Raw genomic sequence first — 15,279 nt, forward strand, 5'->3', positions numbered from 1 at the left:
CAATTTATAATACTGTTACACAATAATATTCCTTCGTATGAAAGTTTTCTTTCTTGCCAACAATGCTCCAGGCATCTTACAGAATATAAATGACAGACATTTGAAGGACATGCATTCTCAGAGCACCAGAGTCCCTGTTTGTAATAGTGCCAGCTGTTGGACTAGAACAGGATGTACAGGTGCTTCCTGCTTCCCCTCTTCTGGGGCTTACTCTTGAGAACTCCTGCATTGTCACAAGGGGCCTTTGGAGTAATCCCATCCCATGGGAGTACTCCATGGAGTAATCCCATGGAGTAAACTCTGCTGCACAAGTTTATACAATTGCCCTGCTGAAGTTAAGATTTGCTCTTGAAGTGGTAATTTCACTTTGGGAGAAAACTGCCACTTTAATGGGCTCTTTTTGGAAGTGGTTACTTATGATTAGAGGTATTTGTTTCTGGTGAGTAAGATAGGAAAGAGTACAGCCTCAGTCTTACTGAACACAATGGGCTTATTTCTGAGTAAGGTGAACAACACCATTTTCAAACACCTCTGCTTACGACACAGTGTACCAAAAACAATGCAAGAATGTAGTCAGAGGTAGGATGATAGCTCCAGTTGAGAACTGGAATGAAAGTGAGCAAGACTGAACAAAGGTGAGAGGAGACAACTGGATAAATTAGTATCAAGATTTAGACAGGGAAAGGGAGAACATATGTATAGTACTCTACCAATTAATCCCTTACAGCCCAGTCCTATGAACTGGAGCCGCCAATTGTACGTGCATTCCATTGATGGCAACTGCTGAAGAAGCACTGTAAAGCACTTTCCAGCAGTGCACTGAGTAAGTAGCACACTGCCAGGAAACCAATTGGAAAGCCAGATTTTTCCCTCATGCTTCGTTGGCTCTTCCCTACCCACTGGAGCAGGTAAGCTAGCAGGAGTGGAGCAGGGGTGGATGAATGGCAGCACAGAGGCAAGGCGGGGGTGTAACAGGGAAACTCATTGTGGAGTAAGAGGCTTATGCAGCGTAAAGAGATTTAAATTCCCTTTCCCTGCTGAAGCCTCCCAATCCATACCCCCCCACCCCATACAGCGTACCCATGTTTGGTGTAGCTGCACCAGTGGGGGGGGGGAATAATAGGATTGGGCTGTAAATGTCTCAGAAGACTGGGGAAAAACTTAGATTCACACGAGCCAATACTGAAGTTATGTCATGATTCCAGAAATAATTTTGTATTAATATTTAACATGTAAACAGACCAACACAAACCCAGAAAAGCCAGGTGGAAGCATGTGGGATTACATCTACTTATTCTCAGTAATTTCAGTAAGCTTTGCAGCATTATCCTATCCTTCAGTTACCCTAGCTGGATGAGGATCGGAGTACAATACTAATAATCCTCTTGCACTGGCAGCACAGAACAATCTGCTTGCATAGTGGATTTGCACCAGCATAGCAATGTAGTTACATCAGCAGAATACAATGCTAGCTTAGCCCCTAGGAGGGCACTGCCAATGCTGGAAGCAAGAAGTGGTCACGTTAGGGGCTTGACAGGGATGTATGGAGCTTAGTTAGAATTCTACATTCACTCAGCAGTCAGTCCCTCCTCAGGTCTTTCCTGTGGTACTGTTCCACTGGGTTGTGGCTTCACTTCCAAAGCATCTTCAGTATTGGCTATGGCCAATATGACTGGGAACACTTGCCTCAAGCATGAAGTTGGGTAGGGTGTGTGTGAAAAGAAAGCATGTCAGGAACTGTTTCCCCTGGATGAATGTCAAGCCCCTAATCATGCATCTCTCTTCCGTCTGCCTTTATAGCTATGCAGTAGAAGAGTATGGCTCTGTGGAACAGAAGTGCTGGATTCCAATCGCCCTGCCTGTCCTTTTTTCCACAAAAATTATTGCTGCTGACAGCACACCTAAAATTTAGGTTTCGTCTTGTGGAGGCTACGTTCACCTTTCCTCAGAGGGATCCAACCTCCTGTTCAAACTCCTGACTATTTCTCAGTTTAAGTGTGCCATATGCAATGTTAGTGTAGACCTGCAGTCTCCAAACCACGGGACAGCTGTGTTTAAGGAAAAGCCTTACCTGTCGTGTGTGGCACTTACCATTCTGCACTGCTGCCTGTAAGATCTTGTCAAAGCTGTTCCAGGCAGCTACTTCCACTCCCAAATTGGGGCACAGAGCCTGCTGGGGTAACGAGCAGAGGAAGTGGCTGCCCAGAATGACTTTCTGATGAGATTGGCTGAAAAGATAGCAGGTAGCAGCAAGGAGCATTACGTCGCACATGACAGGGAAGGTTTTTTCCAGGTGCCAGATCTGGCCAATGGGATGAGGTTTGGCACCTGCTGGTATTGACTGTTTGGTACCACAGCATGACTCAAGCCCTTTTCATAGGGTGCCTGTAGCCTCTGGGTTCAACATGCAAGTCTCCTAACTCCTGGGCCATGACTCTGAATCATGAGCAGGATTGCCCAGGAGAACATGCTTCTGTCATGTATGTGGGCATGGGTATGGAATGAGTTTCATTATGTTAATATGGTGTTTCCACCATTGTTGATTAGTTGAAATGTTGATTAGTACTTTCTAATTTCTAATGACTATTTCTTGACATCAGAAAATGTCATTATCATACTTCTTCACAAAGTGGTCTAATTAGTCTGTGGAATTCACTAATAAAAGATGTGGTGATTGCCCTTGTTTGGGTGTCTTTACATGGGAATTTGAACAAAGTCACTAAGGACCAGTCTATCAATGACTCTTAGTCATGATGGCTATATGCTACTTCCAGGTGTGGTGTCAGTATGACTCTGAATATCAGTTGCAGGGCATCAGTGTCAGAGAGATGCATATTTTTCTTTCCTCTTTCTAGGGTTCCCAGAGGTAGCTGATGATCCACTGTGGGAAACCAAATAGTAGACTAGATACGGCTTTGGCCTGATTTGGCAGGACTTATCTTATGCTCTAATACTATTATGCATGGCAACCAAATTGCTAGGGACTATCATGATGTAAAGAAGTTGCAATTAGTATGGGTAATGCTCTCAGGAGTTTTTCTATTGATAAGAAACTTATCATTCATGCAAAAAAAAAAAATAAGCATCTGGATAAGCATAAACAATTTGCACATAGCTGTACAAGGTAAGATACAGTTTGCTTGCAAATCCAGCTATTCCAGTGAACTCCCTTTTCTGTTCTATGAAGGGAAATATTCTGGGACTATCAATCATCAGGGAAGCTCCTGAATCTAGAATTCTGTGTGTCCTTTAGAGCTGCCAACTAGCATAAATGAAATGTAAAATTTGTTAAGAGACTGAGGTCTAATGTAGGATTCCTTATAATTCTTCACGCTTTCTTCAAGTATTAATGCCCTCATATGTTCCTATTGCCCATCTCCATCCCTAATAATGTCTGCAATTCCTTAAAGAAATCTTTAAGTCTTCCACCGAATCCCCTGAAAAATCACTTAAAATCTTCCATCTAATCCTAAAATACTAGATTGGAAAATGGTGAATGCAGGAGAAACACAGCGACACATGTAAAAGATGTCATTCTGATGCACTGCATCTACCTTATACAAATGCGTAATCTTCTTTCAAAATATGCTTTAAAAGCCTCATACGTCAAGATAGTGTGTTGGTAGCATTAAAAATATAATCTCAATGTTTTAAGGGATTTCACTGAATAAAGCAGCTTACAAACTGAATTAAATAAAACCTCCCCATTACTAATCCTTATTAGTTGACCACTTGCTGTTCGGAATCTAACAAAAAAAAAGACTTCTAAAAAGGGACAGGCAGAAGAGGAGGAACACTTGGCAGTTTTAGTTACTGTAGCTGTTATGTCTGCCTCCAAAGATTTGAGAGCGCCAGTGTAATATTCGTGGGCTGTTGTCAGTTACAAGAGTCCCATCGCAGTATTCCTAAGAGTAAAATTTTTTTACTCTTCAAGTGCTTCAAGCCATACCCTCAAAAACACTTTTTCATTCATTCACTTCAAGGTCTCTTCTTCAGAAAGTTGACTCAAAGTAGAGCAGGAATACAACCATATATTTGTTTTATTTTCTAACAATATCACCAGCATAAGGCCCTATCCATCCCTTTTCATGGTGGTCTTTTTGCAAGAGCCCCGTTGTTTTTTTGCTCTGAAAAGGGTTGGTGCAATACAGAGAAAGTGATCTATAGCTGTCTCATTTGAATCAATGGTGTTTTAATGCACTGACGAAAGAGGGTCACTTCGATTTCAACTGTATCTGAACTCAGCTAATTGCTGCTGAAGTGCGTCTTACAGTAATAAGGCAAGATGAGATGTATGCCTTGGGAAAGAAAGCCCAGACATTCTTTTCACTGAGAAAAGTCTGAACAGGATTCCACAAGTGGACCTCTGTCATTCATTGCACACTTATCCTTTGCTTGAGTGCATTCTGGATTAGTGGGCTTGATCCTTTTATATGAATTCATTCAACAGTAGATTTATTTTATACATGTGAAATGGGAGCTCATGTGGAAAAATATGAGCATACTTTAAACATATGGCTCTGTACAGAAGAGTTGATGAAAATATTGAGGTCAGGGGTGGAGACGGAACCCAACACCAACTTTGATGATGCTGAAAGAACCTCTGTCAGAGAGTTAATGAAAGTGCCAGGGGACGTAGTACAGGGAACCCTGCAGAGGGAATTCCTGCTGTCATGTGACCCTAACTCCAAAACTGAGTAGGAGGATATCCCTGTATGGATATAACCCATACAAGGATATCCAATTCCATCACTGACAAAGTGTTCTATTTTAATCCATTTGGTGTTGTTTATTCATCTGAGGTTTTTCTCTTCAAATGTACTGGTGTTTAATTTGAGCCAAGGTCCACACATACAGAGAGAGAGAGAGAGAGAGAGAGAGAGAGAGAGAGAGAGAGAGAGCGCAGCAGGTACATAATGGTCTATGGGCACAATCTGTCCTCTCCCACACATGTATTACTGAGCTGTTCATGTACACATCTCAAAATTACCACTGCAAAGAAAAGGGGAGGCAAAATGCAACACTAAAATGTTTCGCTCTTTATGTTAGCAGTATGAGCCTGTTAAAGAAGCTATGGTGGGAGGTATTACTCATTCCCCATATTCTTCTCCTACCCTCCCCCAGTTGAGAATCAGCAAGTCAGGTACAATACCAGTCAGAGACGCTACTACAGAATCCGTACTAAATGGAGAACGATATGAAGACTGATCTTGTTTAGATAAGAGCCCCACTGGGAAATAAATTGTTTGAATATATCTCAAAATCTTGTGACAGGTGTTATTAATGTATTGAGAGTCAGTCCCGTAGCCAGAAAAGTGAGAAGGTTTTTAGCATAAGGAATTATCTGCAGACACAATAGAGGATTGAAAGATACATCTTTCACTGCCTGCTTATGAAAACCTTGAGCTAGCTTATTTTCCCTATTAGCCTACACAGCCTTCAGTTGTAAGGGTGGGGTGTAGGAGAAGGGGAGGAAGCGTCGAGAAGAGCAAGCAATCTAAGGTTAAATAGAATGCCACATCTATCAGTCCTTTCATTAAAAATAAGCAAGTTGACATCACTGCTCTGAAACATTTCAGATGTAGCTAAAGCCTGGAGATATTTGTAAAGGGGAAAAAATGTCATTGAACCTGTGAAAATCCCTGAGGTCATTTGTAGGTGGCGATTAGATTTTTCTCACCTCTCTATCAAATATCCTAAACCAAATAATAATAAAAAGAGGGATATGTCTATATGGCTGACTCTCAAGGATTACACAGAATGAAGCAGAAATAGGCTTCCAGAGGTGGTGGTTGTGGCATGAATAAATATGTTGCTGCTCATCCTTTGCCCAAGAGGGCTATATTTATTACAAAATATCCATGAGTTCCCTATTAACATATTTTTTATTGGTTTTAGCAATCTTCTTCTAGCTTCAAAAGTTTTCCATATAAGCACCATAAAATCGTTTTCAATTTTGAATGGATCTCTATACACTTCTAGAACAATTTCATCTGTTAACATCCACAGGAGATTACTAAGCATATTTCAAGATGAGACACACCACTGGAAATAAATCTGCAAAGAAATCCAAACTTAGGGAAAGAAAGCAAGCTCAGTTTACACACATAACCCTGAAATCGCACTTATTATCGGCAAAGGAGACAGAAGAACCTCTTTATGGAGACAGAGGAACCTCTCTGTGGTTCATGTCAGTACTTTTTGGACCCACTGGGATCCTGTTTTACTGTAGGAACGATAGGTGAAGTTTGATTTTATCCTGCCTTTTCTCCCAAGTAACCGGGAGGCCCAAGGCAGCTCGGAATAAGACCACACCATCATTACTTATTAAAATACAATATAAACAAGCAACAAATGAAATACTCCTAACAGTAGAGGCAGTAAAAGCGATAAAACACAGTAAAAATTACTCCGGCCAACACACATTCTGCTTCCTTAAATGTTACACCAATTCCTGGGTATATCTGGGGTGCTGATTCCAAAAATGGCATCCGTTTTGCCCTATCACGTCTAGTTTTGGAGACACGACATAGCCTCTTTAGTGAATGGTTCAAGCAGTTTCCCCATGAGGAAGCCTATACCATGGCTTCCTCATGAGGAAGCTGCTTGAACCATTCACTAATGAGGCTATACTATATCTTCAAAACAAAACAAAACGTGATAGGGCAAAACAGATGCCATTTTTGGAATCGACACCTCAAATTCATATCAAACCACCATAAAGTTTGGGAAAAACTTTTCTGACCCTCAATTTTGTAGGCCTGTGTTATCAAAAACAACAGCAGAAGACGTTCTTTACAAGGAAAGGTAACAAAGTTCGGAGCTCTTAGTCTGAAAAGGAACAATTGGTGCTATATAATTGAGGGTCCAATAGACCTCACTGCTAGCAGAACACATATTCAGCTGGTGGTGACTGCTGAAAAATGTGCTCTAGCAGCTGAGTGGCAAACTGCCCAAGCTCCAGCTGGGAGCCTGCCTGCCAGTGTCAACAGACCCAAAAGGAAATGTCAACACAGGTAACATGTTGGGGAGGCCCCCCTTCCAGACCCAGTTTCCTCACCCTGCCCCATATCCTCCCCGTTCCATTCCCTCCATCCGCCCTCCCCCCACCGCTGCACCACTTTTACCTGATCCGGCAGGCCTCATGACAACTGCCAGCTCACTCAGGAAGGCTCCAGCTTTCTTGCTGGCTCGCTGGTTAGTAATACTGTTGCAAAGTGTTTTACGGTTTTTTTTTTGCGACAGTGCGTGCCAATGAAACACAAGTTCATGGTACCAAAGATGGATAGGATTGGGCTGTAGGACTGCTGCAGAATCAGCAAAGTTAACCTAAATTTAAAAACGTGCATAAAAAACTACACGCGTGAGATGTATTGTAGAGAAAACCAATATAGTATATAGTCTTGCTAAAAATAGTATTCATTAATTTTTCCCCTTGTTTGGCCTCTTACCATCTGACATCATCATCATAAATGGAAGATGATGAACAGCTCTGAGCAGCTGTAAGCTGTAACCTACATTCACTTGCAGAGCTCTTTTTAAAGGGGGGGAGTCATTCTGCTTACACATAATTATTCAGAAAAGAGGAAACTACTTCTAGAATTATGCTAAATTTAGATATGACCTACCTTTCGCTCTTATATTTGCAGGGTACAATAAAGCAAATTTAAGGGAAACCCCAGGTACAAAATACATAACAAAAAAGCATACCTATGTAAAGGAGGATAGTACTTCTGTGACTTTGCCGTACATAAGAGATAATATCAGTGACAGCCCCCCCCCCCCCCGGACAAGCCAGACATACCAAATTTCCTCTTTGGCACTACTGTTAAAGGAGGAGTAAGAGGAGTTTTGTCCTCTTTGCATGCTATGTTGCCGCATCTCCCCACTTCTCGCGTTAGCCTGAGACTCCTGTCTGGTCAGGGCAAGCAAGACCAAATGCAGCCATAGACAGAGTCCCAAGAACCCGCTAATAAACAATGAAGCTCTCTCTCATCTGAACATGGTCAACCTTTGCCGTTTCCCTGTGGGATTCCTGATCATTCAGTCCCAACCCACAACTGCATTGCCCGCAAAGTTAAATGGGTCCCTTGCGCCCCAACAAAGGCCTGTGTCCCAGAGGTATCTTAAACCTCAGGTAAGGAACTTCTAACTGAAATTGGCTATTCTCTACTCAGGACAAAACATTTAACCTTGTCCCAATATACCTTGACTTGTACCAAGACCCAATGTCTTGGCCAAAACCTAACCAAAGTACACTTGTTATGCCCCAGGGATCCACCTTGGCTCCAAACAAATCCTTCTGTTCACCCTTGGAAAGATAACCTCAGGGCCATCTTGGGCTGAGCACTGGACATTTAGGCCACAAAATCCTTTGTTTTCTTTTGTGACAACTGGTATAAGAGGGAGGCTTTAATCCTAAATTTTATGGTCAAATCCTGATGCCCCTGGAAGATGGACTCAGGTGAACTTGCATTTGGTACTTGGGAGCCCTGTATGAACCCAGACTGCACCTTGCACCCTACCCTGAGTGCCCAATTGAATTGGAGTCTGGGCACCCCCCACCCTTTGGATCTACTTTCCTAGGCTTTCAGTTTGATTGCCTTCCTAGAAACCCAGCTTTCCAAGTTTTAAGTTCCCCCACTCCTCTGCCTGGGACCCCCAGCTTGGTTGCCTATTTGACAGCACACATTGGTCCATTAGGATTGGGCTGCAAGTGCTGTTGTGCCTTGTGACTTGTCCTGGCAAAAGGCTTCCTTCCAGCTGGTGGATAACTCCACAGAGACTCAAACCCTTGCCAGGGAGAGAAGTGTGTGCTTGTTTCACCTGGCTGTCCTCTTCTATGCTTGCTCTGCTTTATTTAAAAAGTTACTCCTTGAAAATATGTGTTTATGTGGGCATGATGAGGGAACTTGAACTCTGGGTGCAGAAATTCCTAGATGATCTTTGCATTTGCCCCTATAATGCTACCACTGTATCTCCTGTAGGGCATGGTAGTGCTGTGACATCCTTGTGTCATGTTTTGTGTGCATGTGTGTGTAGTGCTCTGGAGCATCTCCCCATGCTTGATGGGATTGACTCTTGCTGTGTTGCATATTCCTAGTGCCTGGTAGTGGGGGCATCCCCCCAGCAATAGCTGCTTATTGGTCCTGCACCAGCGCCTTGCTCAGTTCACCCCAGTGGCGCTTCTCTGGCCATTGGTGTTGGGGCTGAGTGGATGTGGTGATTGACACCTTGGACATCACACCAATGATCACTCTGATGTGCATGATCACTCTGATCACTCTGATGTGCATGCTACACTAATAACATGCTGACATGAGAATGCTGCTCCATGGCTGATAGGCTGTGTCAGGGTTCTATGGATGTTGGGGGTATTACTGGGAAGGGCTGTGATACTGTTACTGAGAGGGATGTGCTTGTGAGGCATTGACTGGATGGGCTTAGGACATGACTGATATTGAACTGGAGTCTGTGTGTTGTTGATGCAGCATCCAAATAGGATTGGGCCATTAGCTTTGATGTCAAACAAGTGACATGCCCGCATGTGGTAACTCTTCCCCGCCCCCATCCCCACGCTCTAACATACCCCTTGCAGAGAGGTAGCTTTTACCAACTTTTGCCAGAACAGAAAAGCAGCATTTTCACTAACCCACAAATCAGACACTGGCATCTAATGCATCCACAGAACTGAAGGGAGCCTCTTTTAAACATCGTCTTCTGAACACAGTGCCCCTGAAGTGAAACAACAGTTGATATTCTCATATGAAAGAAGAGTAAGTCAATTTGCATAAGATAATAAACCCCCTCGTACCAAAACAATAGTATGCAAGCACCACCGCAAGAGGACAAGCTTAAGATAGTAATGAGAACTGCTTGTCTGACATTGTTTTCTACTCTGGTTACCATAATTGTCATGAGAATGAATTATTCTTATTACGTTGCTTTCTATTCTTGTTACAGTCTTTGCCACAAGTATAACGTAGAGAATTTTAATGTCTAGCAATATACCCTTCTGGATTGTATATCATTTGCCCATTCCACCTCCTTCTTTACAGACCACCAATGCTGCATTAGAAGAATTCATAGAGGCAGTTAAACACACCAGGAAGGACAGTATCTTTCACTATCTATTAGAGGGCATGGGAAGCCCTATTGTGGCTTGTGCGGACATTTCACACCAGTGAGTTCCACCACTGCAATATCAAAGCACACCTTCCAAAATCACATGGTGCGACTGGGTGGTCTGTCATGTTGGGGGAGAAGGTATTTTGAAAAAGTATATAGGTATTTAAGCTTTACAAACAATCTATGCCTGTGGGTATACACAAACAACATATAGGTGCTGGCTGTAGGACATGTGGGTAGATATGTGTTTTCGGTACAGATGTCAGGTGCAACTCCAAGGAAAAAAAGGAGGTGCTGGCAGTGTGTGTGTGACGTGTAATGACATAAAAATGTGCCCGGGGAGTATGGGATCCCCATCCCACAACCAGCAGCCAACACTCCAAATATGGGATGCACTTTCACATGCAATTATGTGAATGCACTTTCACGCGGAATGCACTTCCATGTGCAATGACGTGAAACAAGTCGTGTGTGACATCACCGCCTACTTACTTTCAGGTTCAGAGGTATTTGCATGCTGGAGGCATCCCATTTTCAATTGCTCTAGGAACTGTTTCCCCCCCCAGCTCCCCCGCCTCCTTTTTTGCCCCCTTGAGCTTCTGAAAGTCACTTTTTCCTATGGCCGATGAACTCCCTCCCCCTACTTGTCCAGAGAAAAAAAAATCAGGTGACCCATCTTTTGTCCCATGGATCAGCCATTCCTTGGCCACTCCCGCCTCCCCCCCCCCCCCGTGAACTGACTGGACCCAAATTCTTCCTCTCCCCATCTCATGTTCAATTCAGCTACCTAAATAAAAACCAGCTACCAAAAAAAAAAGACAGCAGATGGGGAGATTCACTGGTTTTCGACACACCATGAAATAAAACAGTGGGTCCCAAATCCGTGGATAAAGAGGTTCCATCTGTATGCTCAACTGGACTATCAACATAAGAAAATTAGCATAGAGAAATTGGATTGAAAACCAATAAGCAGGCATTTAAAAAACAAAAAGAAAATACTCTAGATCGATCTAATAGTAAAGATAGACTCTGAGAGCTACAAAATACCCTTTCATGTTGCATAAGCCCTGAAACTTTAAGATTTGCCAAACCTGGGCTGCATTCTGCTTTGCCTACTCCAGTTGTAGCACCTGACCTGCAGCTTGCAAAGCTCACCTATAGCTGCACACAAAAGGCACATGAATAACATCCAACCTTGTTATACATGGAGTTTTTATACACAAATTTGACTCAACACAAATGGCCACTGCAAATGAAAAGGAATGTACTGATCCCTGGAGAAGGGGAAAAATGCACCCCTTTCAAAGGCTTTTCTTACTGTTGTAGAGATGTTTATCTCGACATGATGAGAAGTGCCCTTTAAATTAAAGGAAAACAGTTCTTTACAATAGAGAGGGCAGCCAGCTGACAATCCATCAATCATTCTCTCTCCAAGTGACCCCCTCCCTTCCTCCTGAACACATGAAAGATAATCCTTTCTAAGGGCCTGGAGAGAGACTGATTGTTGGGTTGTCATCTTAATTACTCTATCTTAACATCACAAAGGTCAGCAAGGCTGTTTTTAAATCACCTGAGCCTTTGTTTTTTAAATTGATTTGCTATAGCTTGATTTTTGCCATTCATGTGAGTTCTGGGAACTGAACCCTCCTGAATAATGAGACTCAACCTGTATTCACCCAAGGCAAGATCCAACCAAAGTTAAGAACTTGCACATTCAATTTATTTCAATGGGACAGAGTTAAACACACACATGCTTATCTCTCTCACTGAAATCAATGGGATTCACTAATGCTTAATTCAGGCTGGATTGTGCCTCTAGTTTATTTCAAGTTGAGGACAAAAGCTTAAAATACTGCAATCCCTTTAAATGTTAATTCATTTACATTTAAAAGGAAATACAAGAGCATTTCTTTGATCTCAAATTGTAAAATATTTAATTTCTGACATTTACATTTGTTTTAAAATCCCTGGAGCATGAGGTGCAAAAACAGTTCATTAACCTTAATTATATTTACATTTGTAGGTGACGCTAAATGAAATGCATATTTCTCACTAGTTGGATTTGTAATAAAATGTAGCTTGTAATTATCACCTTTGAAACAAAAATGGAAGACAAATATTCTGCTCTTATTATTTCTAAAACTGTTTTCTGAAGGATATGATCCCCATTTTACTTCCCAAAATAAATGGGAATAAAATATAAAAATAAACAGTGGCTTTTATTTTCAATTTTCAATTTAGACAACATTTAGATATTGTATTTGGAATAAGGCTGTCTCTAGTAAAAACTAAATTTCAGTCTTCAAAGACAGGAAAGGGTATGCTACGAGGGTTGCCCAGAAAGTAATGCACCACATTTTTTTTCTCAGCCTACAGTAATGGTACGAATGCAAAACTTTAGATATACATTATTTGAATTTTTAGGAGTGCACACACAAATTTTTGGTTTCTTCAGACAGATAGCGTAGCTGCAGCAGTGTTTCGAAATGGCGTCTGTAAGTGATGTACGTTACAAACAGTGTGTCACCATTGAATTTCTCACTGCGGAGAAAGAAACTGTTGGGAACATTCACAAACGTTTGTGTACAGTTTATGAAGAATCTGCAGTCGACAGAAGTACGGTTAGTCGCTGGGCACAGAGGGTGAGGCCATTAGAAGGCGGTTCGGCAGAGCTCCAAGATTTGCAGTGTTTGGGGCGGCCATCCACGGCTGTCACACCTGACAAGACGCAGCTTGTTGATGTGCTCATTCGCGAGGACCGAAGCATAATGACTATGCAGTTGGCACTGAAGCTGTCAATCAGCAAAGGAAGTGTGGATGCAATAATCCGTGCTCTTGATTACTCAAAAGTGTGTGCATGATGGGTTCTGCGCTGTCTTACGGTGGACCACAAATCTCTCAGAAAAAACATTTCTTCTGAGTTGCTGAAACGTTTTGAAGATGAGGGGGAAGCGTTCTTGTCCAGGATTGTGACAGGTGATGAAACCTGGGTTCACCATTTTGAGCCCGAAACAAAACGACATTCGATGGAATGGCGTCATCCTCAATCTCCACAGAAGAAAAAATTCAAAGCAACTGCTTCCGCCGGTAAGGTCATGATCACTGTGTTTTGGGACTGTGAGGGCATCATACTCATTGATGTGATGCCAAGAGGCAGCACCATTAATTCTGAAGCTTATGTGAAGACATTAACCAAACTCAAGAAGCGCTTCCAGCAACTTCGGCGCCATAACAACCCAGGTGAATGTTTGATTCAACATGATAACGCTTGGCCTCACACAAGTTTGAGGACTTTGGAACACATCACTAAACAGGGTTGGACTGTGTTACCCCATCCACCCTACAGCCCTGACCTAGCTCCCTCAGACTTCCACTTGTTTGGGCCATTAAAGGATGCCATTCGCGGAAGACATTTTGAGGATGACGAAGAGGTGATTCGCACAGTGCAGAAATGGCTTCGTGACCAGAACAAGGAGTGGTACCGACAGGGCATACATGCCCTTGTGTCTCGCTGGAGGAAGGCCATAGAACTGGACGGAGATTACGTGGAAAAATAGGGAGTGTAGAAGAAACATCATTCTTTCTTGTGTGTAAGTTTCATTGTGTTCAATAAACAATTGTTGAAGAAAAAAAATGTGGTGCATTACACTGACAGACACTGAATGATTGCTCCCTTACCCAGAGGAAACCTCTTCAGCTGCCCTCCCCACAGGATACAGCAGTAGCCATTTTGGAACTGCTGCATCAGCAGTGGGGGGGGGGAATAGGAGTGGGCTCCAAGACCATATTTTTCTTCAATGTTGGTGTGAACATTGCTTCACTAGACAAATAAGGGGGGTAGCCATATCTTCATGTCCTGTTTGTGAACTTTTAGAGGCATCTAGCTGGCTGCCTTCGAGATAGAGTGCTAGACCACATAGATCTTAGCCTTGTCATATGATACAACAACCATACTTGTTCCAGCTCATTTGACGGGAATGTACTTCAAGAATTTACAGCAGGGTTTCTATATACTTACTATAATAAGCAGGGTAACTATAATACTTACCCAACAAAATAAAGTCAAAATGACCACAGGTTGACAATGCTAGACTGGTATCCAGGACAACCCCCAGAAGGGATAAGTTGTCATCTACACTTGCCAACACATCATCCATGACTTACAGACCATCCTGGACAATGACATCCATTGCTCACAGGCCTTGGGTGGCAGAGCTGTCTTTGCATACAAGAGAACCCCACCACCTTAAATGGCCACTTGTCAGCAACAATGAACTATGTAACAGAAACAAAAACAGAGAGGTCAGACACTGCCTGATGCCAACTCTGTTCTCATATCTACTTGGTCGACATCATTAGAGGCCCCAGGAATGTCAACTACACTACTAGGAACTCATTCGCTTGCTCATTGTACACTGTGATGTACACTATTGTCCGTCAATAGTGTTCTTCTGCAGCCTACACAGAACAACCAGATCAGTCTACAAAAGCATGGTCACCCCTGACATAAGGTATTGCAACATTCAAAAACCAGGGAGAGAACATTTTAATTCTCTGGGACACTCTCCTGCAGATCTCACAGTGTCACTGTTTCAACAGAAAAACTTCAAAAGAAGGCTAGAGTGTGAATCAGATGAATCAGAATTTATAAGGAGGCCTAACCCCATTACCTCAGGTCTGAATTAAAAAATACAGGCAAATATGCAAAGATGGCCTCTTTGAGTAAGTATCATCTGATCCAGCCCAAGATTCACCATTTTAATGTTGTCAAACTTTAAAACAAGTTTCTTTACGTGACGGAAAAACTATTCAAATTGCCCGGTCCAATCCATGACCCTTCCCTCTACTGATGTAGCAGCACTAAAATGGTGACCACTGCATCCTATGGTGTGGGGGGAGAGGGAGTTCAGGAGGTCTATTCTGGATAAAAGAACATTTGTTCAGGGTTGGCTTCTGAGGTGCAAAGAGGTCTACTTGGAGCTGCACTAGGTAAATAACTTCAGAGGTAAGAACATAAGAACAGCCCCGTTGGATCAGACCATAGGCCCATCTAGTGTAGCTTCCTGTATCTCACAGCAGCCACCACAGTGATGACAATAGCTGGACACCTCCAAGGCATTCTGCAGTGAGCCTCATAGTCACGAGACTCAT

At 42.6% G+C, this 15,279-nt stretch overlaps 1 protein-coding gene across 3 annotated transcripts in view; it reads right to left on the reverse strand.

The window, feature by feature from the left end:
- Nucleotides 1-15,279, reverse strand: part of PRKN (parkin RBR E3 ubiquitin protein ligase) — an 862,188-nt gene that overhangs the window by 290,346 nt on the left and 556,563 nt on the right. The gene's annotated exons all lie outside the window — the stretch shown is intronic.

The sequence above is a fragment of the Tiliqua scincoides genome, chromosome 1 (assembly GCF_035046505.1).
Source record: "Tiliqua scincoides isolate rTilSci1 chromosome 1, rTilSci1.hap2, whole genome shotgun sequence".
NCBI classification, from domain to species: Eukaryota; Metazoa; Chordata; class Lepidosauria; order Squamata; family Scincidae; genus Tiliqua; species Tiliqua scincoides.